This window comes from Equus quagga, chromosome 21 (genome assembly GCF_021613505.1).
Source record: "Equus quagga isolate Etosha38 chromosome 21, UCLA_HA_Equagga_1.0, whole genome shotgun sequence".
NCBI classification, from domain to species: Eukaryota; Metazoa; Chordata; class Mammalia; order Perissodactyla; family Equidae; genus Equus; species Equus quagga.
In genome coordinates this window covers 30,198,845-30,211,626 of record NC_060287.1, presented here as the reverse complement: position 1 = coordinate 30,211,626, position 12,782 = coordinate 30,198,845, and the positions used below count along the sequence as shown (strand labels likewise).

The 12,782-nt window shown below is 42.2% G+C and overlaps 1 long non-coding RNA gene across 1 annotated transcript; it reads right to left on the bottom strand.

The window, feature by feature from the left end:
• Nucleotides 1-494: 494 nt before the first annotated feature.
• LOC124231457 (uncharacterized) lies at nucleotides 495-9,391 on the bottom strand. Its single transcript, XR_006886533.1, has 3 exons — nucleotides 7,711-9,391; nucleotides 3,019-5,773; nucleotides 495-2,538 (listed from the first exon to the last, which is right to left on the bottom strand). It is a non-coding gene; the product is annotated as an uncharacterized LOC124231457 (long non-coding RNA).
• Nucleotides 9,392-12,782: the final 3,391 nt, after the last annotated feature.

The following is a 12,782-nucleotide window of genomic DNA, read 5'->3' as shown; positions in this document are numbered from 1 at the left end:
AGCCTCATGGCGGGGTGGCTGTGGTCTTTGCAGAGTATGGACATGTTTCACATTATATGCACGGCTGTTGGATGAACGTGAAACCTAATACATTTGGGACCTGATACCATCATCCACCATAAAAGAAAAATATTTTCCCGTCTAGAAATCAAGTTGGAAGACCTCTCGCACAGTTGCTTTGGGTTTTAAAGGCCCCGTAATGACTGCAAAGATGGCCTGTTCATCCAGATAAGACTGGAGCCAACCTGACACCTCATTGCAGTACTGGTTCCTCTTCCAAAGTCCTGTTAAGCATGTGGGTGGTGTTAACAGCGTCCTTCTGGCAGCTACAATGGACCAAGAGAATGGCATAATGGTTGGAGAAAACCTAGATGGTACAGCAAGAAATGCAGAGGCTGGACTGGCCAGTGGAGACTGCTGGGGGCCAGTGTGACGGCTCTAACAGAGTGTGAGGTATTTGGGGTTTGGCAAACCCTAAGCAGCTGGCTGCCAAGCCCTGCTACCCCCTTGTCCCCCTAGTGTATTTCAAAGGAAATTAAATCCACATGTTTCTGATTTGCTGACACTTAAAGCTCATCCAGAGGTGGTTTTGCAAGAGTGGTTTGGACACAAGAAGCCTAGAGAAACTTTCATTATTATTATTTTTTCATTTTGAAATGCAGACCTGTACGCTTACATAATAAATGCCATGCCTACAAAATCAGAGTCTAGTTTTGCCTTCCCAAAACTTTCTGTCCTGGGCCCACAAGAGACAGATAATTGAAGTCAATTAGAGACGGCAAACAGTGACTTTAATATCCAACCTAGAAATGCATCTTGAAAATGGCACCCTTAATGGCCCCTTTTGATTGGGCTGTACCTAAGAACTGCCAAAGCTAGAGTTCAAAAATATATGCCCAGGATGGATTGAGTCTATAGATTTCATTATTTCCTCAGACTCTGGCCAAGGAGAGATGGTGTCCATGGTAGGTCCTGGGAACCCAGGTCCAAGTATTTGGGCGTGGGGCCTCAAGGACAAGAAGCCATCACAAAGGTGTTCTGTAGAATGTTCTGAAACGTCCTGCCATGTCGTTGAATGAAAACTAGATAAGCTGCAACTCAAATTCTGCTTCAGAGAAATAGAATCACATTATACACTTAGAAAGAATTAAAGTTTCTGGATGTGACATGTGACCTCTTCAAGTCCAGTCACATGAAAACTATTGGCCAGAGAGATCAGGGACCGAAGGGTCTTTTTCTTCTGACCACAGGTTAACATTTTCGGTTTACCCGTTTCCCTCCCATAGCCCATGCATGTAGCTTTTCCTCAAGATTCACCTGAGAGGTGGCTTCCTCCGCTGCTCCGAGTTGTCCTGACAGAAGTGGTGGCTCTGTTCTCTCCGTCTGCTCCCATCTCTTTTCCCAGCCCTGGGCCATCAGCTGCTTGATGGGCAGTTTACGTGTTGGTCTCCACCACGGGCATCCCCCAGCCCCTAGCTCGGGGGACAGAACATGGTAAGTGTGCTGTAAACCTTTGATGAATGAGAAGATGAAGGCTGAGAAAAAGAACTGGAAGCTACTATGCCGTCCCCAGCTGCTCTGTTCTTGGATTTCTCTGGGTATGTGTGTACGCTCCTTGCTTCCTCTTGCCCTAGAGCCTTCACACCTGCTCCTTCCACAGCCCATTTTTAAAATCCAGATAACCCTTGCTCATCAGGTCTCAGCTTAGACATCCTTTCCTCTGCGAGCCTTTTTTTTCCAGCCCAGCTTGGGGTGCCTCCCCCAGGATGTGCTTCGTCGGTCCGTCCTCTGCACACTGAATACATATTCATATTTAACTGATTAAGTACAAGGTCATCTTCATTGCCTCCCCTTCCCACCAGACTGCTGGCTGCTGGAGATCAGGAACCACATCTGTCTCCTTCACCATCTCTCCAGCGCCTGGTACTGAGAAATCGGTATTGGTTACTGACCGACTTCTCACAGTAGCCCCGCCGGCAGCCTTGGCCAGCAAGATGGCTCATTTCTGTGAACTGTACAAACCCCAAGAGCAATGAGAGCGTTTTTAGACACTTTGAAACCAGTACCCGCTTGAATTAGTTTGCTCAGGCTTCCATAACAAAATACCACACGTGGATGGCTTGAAACAACAGAAATGTATTGGCTCACAGTTCTGGAGGCTGGAAGTCCGAGATCAAGGTGTGCGTAGGGTTGGTTCCTTCTGAGGGCTGAGACGAAGGATCTGCTCCAGGCCTCTCCCGGAACTCCTAGCGGTTTGCTGACAATCTTTGGCACCCCTTGGCTTGTAGAAAGATCACCCAATCTTTGCCTCCCTTGTCACATGGCATTCTCCTTATGTGCACGTCTGTCTCTGTGTCCAAGTTTCTCCATTTTATAAGGACATCAGTCATATTGGGTTAGGCCAGTATTGATGACCTCATCTTAACTTGATCATCTGCAAAGACCCTATTTTCCAAATAAGGTCACTTCCACACGTGCTGAGAATTAAGACTTCAGTGTCTTTTGGGGGAACACAATTCAACCTATGACACCACTCTTCTGGTAAAGAGAGAAGAAAAAGGCAGCTTAAAATTGACGTTGAAATACAGTAACTATTTGATTGATAGTCCAAACCGGGGCATTTTTCTAGAATCAAAGGGGGCACTATTAATAATTTTCCAGGAACAACAGGCATAAACCAGGGCTGTCCCAGGCAGGCAGTCCGGGACACATATAGCCACTCTGCGTGGCAAGGCTCATTGCCCAGCCTTCCTCATGCAAAGATGCGTTGTACTTTCACGTCAAAACCCCCTTTGTTTGTGTTCCCAGCAAGTCTAGTCTGTTTTATACACAGTCGCAGCGAGACCAAGGGATTAGCTGTCTTCCGACTGTAGTTAATTCATTGTTTCCAGTTACCAAATGCAAAACCAATCTCAGCAATTAATTTGGCCTGATTCAATCTAACCCTCTTACACCTGTTCCTCTGTTTAATTAGGCTCTAATCTCCCCAGGGGAGGTGGAGGCACGGGGGACCATTACCTAAGTCTTAGATTAAGAGGACAGCGTCGGTCACCCCACCATCGCCATCACGCATCAGCAACATCTCTGCAACAGCTCCAGCCCTTCAGTCTAGAAATTCATACTGACCACTGTGGTCCCCAGCACGGCTGGGGAAATGATCCCTTTTTCTGTTATGGACTTTCTTTCATGTCCTCCCAAGGGAAGGAAATGTTCCCAGTGGTGCTTCTTTCTGAGGTAATTGTTGGACAGGAGTCAGCCAGTTAAAGCTGCCCATCTAATTAACAGAGTCTGTTATGATTTATCAGGATAATGAAGTGGGGAACGAAGACATCAATTTTTTTTTCTTTCTTGATATTTTGGCTACTTTTTTTCCTTTTCGAAGATGATCCAACGTTAATGAGAAGCGAGTCACTTATTGTTGGGGTGCAAATAGAGAGATAAATGACATCAGTAATTAAGTCTCAAGCCCTCTTTGGTACGCGGAGCCATTTGTCAGGCAATATTATTCACTTAATTAATTCCATTAGGGCTACCACATTTCTCCAAATCCAGCCATTCAACCGTCAGCAATGATAATTTGTATGGTACAAAAATAGAATGGTTAATAAATGCATAGTGAACCCGAAAAGAAAGTACTTTAGCCACCACAGGAAACCTAACTAGAAGCTTTGATTTGAGAACATGTCAAGTGTCCATGGCCAGCCATGCACCTCTTCCCGTCACGGTCGAACAAACGCCTTGGGTATTCCTGAGGTCAAATGCCTGGGAGGGAAAAAGAGGACATCAGATTGGTCCAGCTCACCTTCTTATGCCATATCATTGGTCATTGTCAAGGCCTCTGGTCAGCTGCCCATGTAGCCAGAGAGGGGACAAGGTGACATGGAATGTGACTATGGGCCAATTCTAAGGGCAGTACAATAGGAGGCATGTTTTCCAGAACAGCAGTTCTTAAACTGTATAGTCAGTTTTTGTCTGCTTTCTTTCCTCCCTTTTGTCAGAAGAGAATTCTGACCCTCCTTCTGACGATCCATCCCTCATTGCTCACAACTCAACTTAATTCTGTCTCTGTTGATGCTCGTGTTAATAAAAAAAACAAACCCACATTGTCTTTAATGCCCTTATCCTTTCCGCTCTCCTTTTCAACTCTTGCCAACTTGTCTCAGAATTCTTTCTCTCTTTCTTAGTGAGAAACGTGCCTTCAGAAAAAGAGAAGGTAACAGTCTAGAACCACATTTAAGAAAACCTAACTACAGGAATTTAGTATCATGACATTCTAAAGAGAAAGGCAAGCCACTCCTTCATAGTCTTGACAAATCCCCAATTACCTCTCCATCCGCCTGCAGATCAACCTGTCCTGCCAGCATCAATATTAGCATAAACAAAATACTATCTCTGTGTTTCATTTCTTGCTTTATTCTGCTTTGATTGGTGACTAATACTACGGGAGCACTGTGATCTGCTCTATTTCACTGTGCCGCAGCGCTATTTCAGCTGGATTCAGGATTAAATATGCCTTTGTGTGCTGGCGTGGGAACCTATCTACCATTCCTAGGAAAACAGCTCACATTCCAAACAGCTGACTTCCAAAGTCCAGGACGGAATCTGCTTGTCGACTGGGTAGCACCTACACAGTTCTAGCCTCTTTTCTCACCCCCCACCCAGTTCACCTAGTAATCTTTTGTTCCCTGAGCCCGTTCTCTGGGCAGGAGTGTGAAATCAACATGGGAGGCCACCAAAGCTCACAAGCCAAGTGAGAAGGAAAAGGCCTCGGACAGTCGTTCTCAAACTTGAGCCAGCATCAGAATCATCTGGAAGGCTTGTCAGAACAGATTGTTGAAGATCCGGGTGGGACCCAAGAATTGGCATTTCTAATCTCCCTCCTAGTACAAAATTTGCCTTTGGAAAAAGATGGTCTCATCCAGGAATCACACTTTGAGATCCACTGGCCTAGATCATACAGGTACAGAGAGGGACAGGCAGGTAACTAGATTCTCAGAATCCCCAGAGTCCAGCCAACAACCTGGCTGACGCAAAGGCCACCTTTCCCCGGGATGGATGAGGACAGAAGCAAAGAAGCCCTCCTTGGGTCTCCTCCTCCTTTACCTTTAGGCATGCCCTAGAGTGAGACCAACAGTTTCCTTGGAATAGGCCAACATCACTTGCAGTTTAATAATTTGTAACAGATTTGGACATAATCTATTACTACTATAGAGTGCAGAAGACTCCCAAGATCGTAGGGTTCTGAATGTTTGTGAAAATGTTCTGTTTTGTTTTGTTCTCTGTTTCTCCTGGATGTCACACATACTCACGGATATTCAACAGGTCTGACGAGGCTTGGGGATCTTCTCCTACTGTTCTTCGTGGAAGACCTAGATACCCATAAACCTGTTATAGCTGGATGGGGATGTGAAGGTTCTAATTCTACACGCTGTGATGCCAGTGGTCATCTAGTCCAGTGTTTCCCAAACTTCTCTTTGAACCCTATTCACAGAGATATACAATCCAACCAACCCCTGAGCAATTCACATTCATGTCTTCATTCTATTGTATCATTTTAGTGTCTCAGTCTGGGTTCCGCGCAGGAAACAGAGCCTGTGACAAGGGTTTCTGTAAAGGAAGGTTATTTTGGAGAATGATCCCAGCAGACAGGAGTCCCTAGCCTCCTGGAAGGAGTAAAGTGGGGAAGGAGGCAGTGAAGGTGGCCACGTGATCCATCTCATCTTCTGTGAGGACCTTCTAAGAAGCTGGGTAGAATGCGCATAGAATTTTCAGCCTGAGGGAAGAAAAAGGGAAGCATTAGCCCATAGACTCCCATTCCCTTTTGGAGGGTTTCCTCCTGGGGTGTTGACTTCCTCACAATTTCCAGGTTGTGCACACATATACCAAGATACCATCTCAGAGAAGCCCAGGACCGAAAGGGAGCCCTATGGTGCAGCTGAAATGAGGCACCATCTGCTTACACCTGCAAAAAGCTTGTTGCCCCGGCAATGGGTGGCATCAAAGGTGGGCCAGAAAGTGAGAGTCACGTATAGAAGATGTCCAATAAGGTGTATTATGAAAATGTAGAAACTGGGAGTAAAAAATATTTTATATTTTATCCACATGTATTATAAACCTCATATTAGTATAATCTTTAATACTCAATATATTTAAAAATTTAAATGAATGTGAAGATCAACATCAAATTTCAGGAGGGTGTGTTTAAAACCCATAAACCTTACAATGTGCCTACATGCTCTATTTCTAGAAACTTCTACCATTTCTGTGCCCAAAAGATCCAGGAAACAGTGAATAAAGAATAAATTTCATGATAACCATTTCAAGGCCACCAGATACAGGGAGGAAGTTAATAAAAGAGTTATTTTGGGTTAGTTGTTTGGTGCTTACATTAAAATATAGGCTGAAAGTAATTAGGAGTTGGGGCATCAAAAATTGCCTTCATGACCTCATGTCTGAAATTCTTATATTTTGTGCTTAAAAAAATCAACTAGCTGCTATTTATAATCACTTCTGTACAATCGTTTGTTCTTTATAAATGAAAACCCAAATTAGACATAATTGTCACTGTCTTTTCTTTCTGTAACACTAAGTTTCTGAGGTCCAAGGGCATCATCGGAGGAATAGATTTTGATGAGAAAAACACCATTTTCAGATAAAGTGAAGACTATCATCAGGCAAGTTACTGAATTATTAACATGAATTTCAGCATCTGTGTTGCTAATGCTTCTAGTCTTTAACAAATGATCCATTGAGGATATGGCCCAAAGAACATATGGCTAAGAATAAAGGCCATTTGAAACTGCCCAATGGCTAGAAGCATTGAGAGTTCACCTCACAGAGTAATTGACTGAGGCCAGCTCAGAGCATGCTCAGTTGGGCTGCCTGCCCTGCCTGCCGCGCAAGCTACATGATACCCACTTGGGGGCTCCGGAATCGTTCTGTGATGAAAGAAGTATTTAAATACCTTCTATAAATTTTCTATCACGGAAATTTTCAAAAATAGGCGAAAGTGCAGCAACTAGAATAATGAGCCCTCAGCGTCTTCACCCAGCTCAATTATCATGGCCAATCTTAAATACGTTTTAATTTTTTTCTTTTTTTTAAATTTAAACAGGCGTTTTTGCTCCGAAAGACAGGAAACCCGGGAAGATTTTCATGACCCCCTGAGAGTTTGTGACCTGCTGTTTCTTTGGGTCACTGACCTTGTTCAATCCTCTCTTTATACAAGGGAATGCTATGCTTCTCCCATTCTCTCTGGCTATCTCTCAGCTTGCAGCAAATTAAGTGGACTCTGTCTATGATTTCAGCAATGGTGACATATAATCCCAGTGTTAAAGGATGGAATTTTCCAGTGCAAGAAGCAGCAGAAAGCGAACAGAGGAACGTTGCCATGAGCAGAGGCTCCTCAACACAGTATCTCCAACTGTGCTACAAAGCAATCCAGCGTTTGGATGAAAAGTGAAAAAAAGAAATCTGACAATGGAGGGATTGTTCTCCCTCCACAAGCAATCCTACTATTTCTAACCCCTCGACGGGCTGTGCTGGCAACAGGCAGACATCGCCTGGGTCTTCCCTTCAGTGGCCGGCAAGCCCAAAGGCAAAGGGGAAAAGGACCTGCTGTTTTCCAGGAGATCAAGATCACCCCAGGATTGCAGCCACCAGAACCTTTTTTCACGAAACGAAGATGGGGTGAACGGGGCAGCTACTCACCTTGTCTCATTTGTTCACGAAGAACCCAAAGCCAGCAACATGGATCAGCTTCTTGCTTTTTGTCCAACTACTTGCCTACTACTCTAGAAAAACAACCACAGTCTGCCAAGAATCTGCAATCTCCTAAATCTCAAAATAATGACTAGCCTATCCAGTGTTTCCATCCAAGGAATTGTTGGTTCCTATACAAGAAAACCCTTAGGGGTGAGAGTCAGGAATCCAAGAAAAGCATGTGGTTATTTTTGCCACACTTTGGAAAGAAAGGGAAGTCTATTTTTGACATCAGCTATTCAGCTTTCAAATAACATCAACCCATAAAGCATACCTAATTTAAATGTTGATTCCAAATTTTACTTAACTTTGAGGCTTGCTGGTCTCCTTCGATTCTCTTGCTTCAAGCACAGGCACACACACTCACACGTACACTCTATTTCCTTGGCATATTTGAGCTAAAGTTGTGGAATAGGTAAAGGAATTAATGCCCCCATTTGCACATGACAACTTTCATCTTTCTTTAAAAAATAATAAACAGGAGTGATCAAGTGGAGAGTTTTGATTGCTTCATTCATATTACAACACTCCTAAGACTGGTCATGGCACTCAATACAATTAGTCATTAAAGAAGGAACTATGTGCTCATGAGATATGAAGGGAAAGTGAAATGCAGAGGGGAAAGGAGAGAGGAAAGGAATCACACAGTAGTTTTGGAGTATTACAGCGGGTACATGAGTCATTGCACATCAACCCTGAACTGAAGGAGAGCTCAGACATGAAGTTCACTGAGGGCTTGTGAAAACTAATAATGACTGTAAGGTCACTGACAACCTAATCACCGCATTTGCTCACAGACACGAAAATGACTTCCCCACGTGGGGGCCCATTGCTTGAAGGGAAAGCCAAGAATATGCGTTGCATTGTTTTGAAGAGAAAAAATATATATATATTTCTAGTAGTCATGAAAGCATTTGAAGTCCAGGGTTCAGCTAGTCTTTTAGTGAAAAAACAGAAAGCCACACCATTTTACCAAAATGATTCCTAACATGAAAGAATGGAGTTGTTTTTGGAGATGTTGTTTCCTATTGCTCATCTAAAGTAAAATAAAATGACAAAAAGCAAGCAGCTTCCCCTGCCCTCTTCACCTCTGCTTTATCAGTCTGCCACTTGCTCTGAACTCCTGGAAATGTCGGCAGATCTTTTCTTATCTTCTTCTAGCTGCTTATGGACAGGACTTCTCACTCCTAGTAGCTACCTTGATCTATCATTGTAGCCCGCCCCTGCCAGGACTTTAAGTAGGCACTTAAACAGTATTGTTGAATGACTAAATGCATTTAGTAATTGTAAGATTTTAGTCATATCTATCAAATTACCCTCTTTTTATGAAAATAGGAGAGATGGAAGTGAAAGAAAATAAAAGTCACAGGTGTAGGTTTTGTATCAAACTTCTCCAGATATAGAAAGTAATACAAATATTAAACTAAAAGGAAACTGAATTAGAACCCCAATAGAATGACCAGTCATGCTGGTGCACCCATTGGCGCCCATTGGCACCCGTGGGACTTCCCATTTCAGGACTGAAACTCCCACATCCTGGGAAACCCCTCAGTCCTGAGCAAACCTTAAGACTGTTGATCACCCTGCAGGCTATCAAGGACTCTCAGAGACCAAAATCCAAATGTTGACTTAGTTGGAAATCAGCAGGATTTGAGAGGGCTCATTACACATGCACCTTACATCCTATACCCACCTCCCTATAAAGCTCCATCTCAGCCACCTGTTTATTGCCCTCATTGCACTAAAATAGTGTGATTATTTTTGTTTATTAATTTACCTTCTGGTCTTCCTACTCAATGTGAGGTCCATGTGGTCAAGGCAGTCATCCAGCTTGTTTCCCACTGAATCCCTGGAACATTCCTCAGTAAACTGAAGACATTGGAGGAACTTGGCCTCGGGCTAGAACTCTCTCCCAATCACAGAATCCGACAGAATTACTGTATTCTACTAATTCTAAGATGCACAATTTTTTCACAGTTTAACATCTCTGGAATCCGGATGCATCTCAATCAATGGTGCCTTTCAAAAGCCATCAGCCAAGTGGCGGTCCTAACATTGCTGCCATTGCCTTTGCATGTGCATCCACTTGGTCATAGCTGTTCACATTGTCCTCACTTCAATGAGGTATGTGCATCTGTTACATTAACCTGCGAGCTTAACTGCCATTTAGAAATGTCCTCAAAAAAATTCCACTATGATTCAACATCGAAATAACAAGCTATTTTGTACTCAGAAAGGCACAGAAGCCAAGCAGTAGGATGTAAATGCGATATCAGTGAAGAGTATCTGTCACAGAGGAATGATCCTACGTCCACGTTTTCTTGCAAAGGAACAACCAACTGCCTTAGAAACCTCAGAAGGGAAGATACCACAAAGTCAGGCAAGCTGTGCTAGTTTCTATTACTGAAATATTTGTTTCATTGCCAAATCCCTCAGAAGAGATGAAGATTAATTTGAAAGGAATCTGATGTGATTGATTCATATGTCACTCAGGACTGCTGTTAAAGGCACCCATCATGGTCTATTGGCAGTGTTTTTCCTTATTGGTGCAGAAAATAATGGAGGATCTTACAGTGAAGGGTATCTTAGAGTTGATTTAATGAAATAAGTATTCCATAGACCAGTCAGGTCTATGGAACAGCCCTCCCAGGGACCACCAAGGAAATTGCTGGTACATAACAGGGTCAGTAAAGTGTGGCCACTCATTCGGTCCGTACAGCTTTTCCAGAACACTCTGGTGATTGAGTTCTTTATCAGCCCCTACTACTGGCTGAGCATGAAAAGGGCTCTCTGATTCTAATACCACCTTTAGTTGTGAGGTCCCTGTGAATTTCTCATTGGTGCCATCTCATGAAAAGTACGTTGTTGTGATTGCCCAGTTTTGTCCTTCAGCCCAGACACCTTTGCTAAGCCTGAATGATGCTCATTTGTACAATCTCATTATTGTCTCAGCACTGTACCTACCAAGCCCTGTCCTACAGGACCTGAGAAATCTCAAAGCCTAATTCCAATGTGTCCTTTTTGGGACAGTTATCTACCGTCTTTGGTGACAACAGCTGCATAATTCTGGAGAAAGGATTTGTGTATTTAATCGTGTCCCCTCTATAGGATGGAAGCAAGAGATGCTCAGAAACACTGCAGGTACCACAGCACAAGTCAACAAGTAGAAAAGTAGAGTTAGGAGAGTCATTAGAGAGAGTCCAGTTCATAATTATCAACAGTGATCATATGTTGGGTTAAACAAAATGTGTCCATTTTCTTAAAGTCTTTAGAGTCTCTCAATGCATTGTTATATATTTAAGTCATTTCATAGTGTGTTCATTCATTTATTCATGAAATAATTGAGTGCCTACTACATGCCAGTCCACTCTATTAGGCTCAGGGTATGGAAGGAGAAAGAAAAAAGACACAATTTCTACACAGTATATAGCATAGAATGGATTTTTAACCTGGGCCTCACAGACCCTCTCCCAAAGTGTTTCATGAACTTGGTTGGGAAAAAAATTACAACAATGCCTTCACTGACCTCTCACCCCTGAAAATCATTGATTTGTCTCTGTCACTACAGTTTTATTTTCTCTAGAATTTCATATAAACGAATCATACAATATGCAGAACTTTTGAGATTGGCTTCTCTCACTCAGCATAACGCCTTCGAGATTCATCCAAGTTGTGTGTGTCAATAGTTCATCCCTTTTCATTGCTAAATTGAGTAGCATTCCATAGGGATGTACCACAGTTTATTTAACCATTCACCCACTAAAGGACATTTGGATTGCTTCCAGTCATTGAGGATTATGAATAGAGCTGCTATAAACATTCATGTCCAGGTTTTTGTGTGAACATAAGTTTTCCATTCACTTGGGAAAATACCTGGGAGTGGGATTGCTGGGTCATACGTTAAGTGGGTGTTTAGATTTATAAGAAACAGCCAAGTGGTTTTCCAGAGTGGCTGTGCAATTTGGCATTCCCAACTGGCAATGTATAAGAGTTCCAATTGCTTTGCTTTGTCATAAGCACTTGGTATTTTTTATTTTCGCCATTCTATTTCACCATTCTCGGTATGTTGTTATATCTGATCAGGGTTTAATTTGCATTTCTCTAATGGTCAATGATGTTGAACATCCCTTCATGTGTTTACGTATTGCTGGATATTTGCTGGTCTTTTGTTGAGGATTTTTGTTTCTGTGTTCATGAGGGATATTGCTCTGTCCTTTTCTTTTATTGTACCATCTTTGTCTGGTTTTGGCATCACAGTAATGCTGGCCTCATAAAAAGAGTTGGGAAGTGTTTCCTTCTATTCTGTTTTCTAAAAGAGACTGTGTAGAATTCATTGTATTTCTTCTTTAAATATTTGGTAGAATTTGCTAGTGAAACCGTCTGGGCCCATAGATTTCTTTTACAGAAGATTTTTAAATACAAATTCAACTTTTAAAATAGTTATAGGGCTACTCAACTTATCTATATTTCATCTTGAGTGAGTTTTGGTAGTTTGTGTTTTTTTGCATAATTTGTTCATTTTATCTAAATTGTTGCATTTATGACAGAGTCTATAGTGATAAGCCCTCTTTCATTCTTGATATTGGTAATTTGTGCTCTCTCTCTCTCTTTCGCTGCTGGTCTCATTAGAGATTGATCCATTTTATTGAACTTCCTAAAAAGTCAAGTTTTGGTTTCATCAATTTTTCTCAATTGTTTTTGAAATAATTTTTAATTTCATTGATTTATACTCTTCTATTACTCCATTTCTTTTGCTTGTTTTGGGTTTATTTTGTTCTTTGTCTAATTTCTTGAGGTAGCAGCTTGGACTATTGGTCTGATACCTTTCTCTCTTCTGAAATGAGCATTTTAATTCTATACATTTCCCTCTAAGCACTGCTTTACCTGCACCCTATAAAGTTTGATGTGTTACACTTTGATATTCATTCAGTCCAAAATATTTTATAATTTCCCTGAGACTTCCTCTTTGACTCACGGATTATTTAGAAGTGTGTTTAATTTCCAAGGGTTTGGAATTTTTC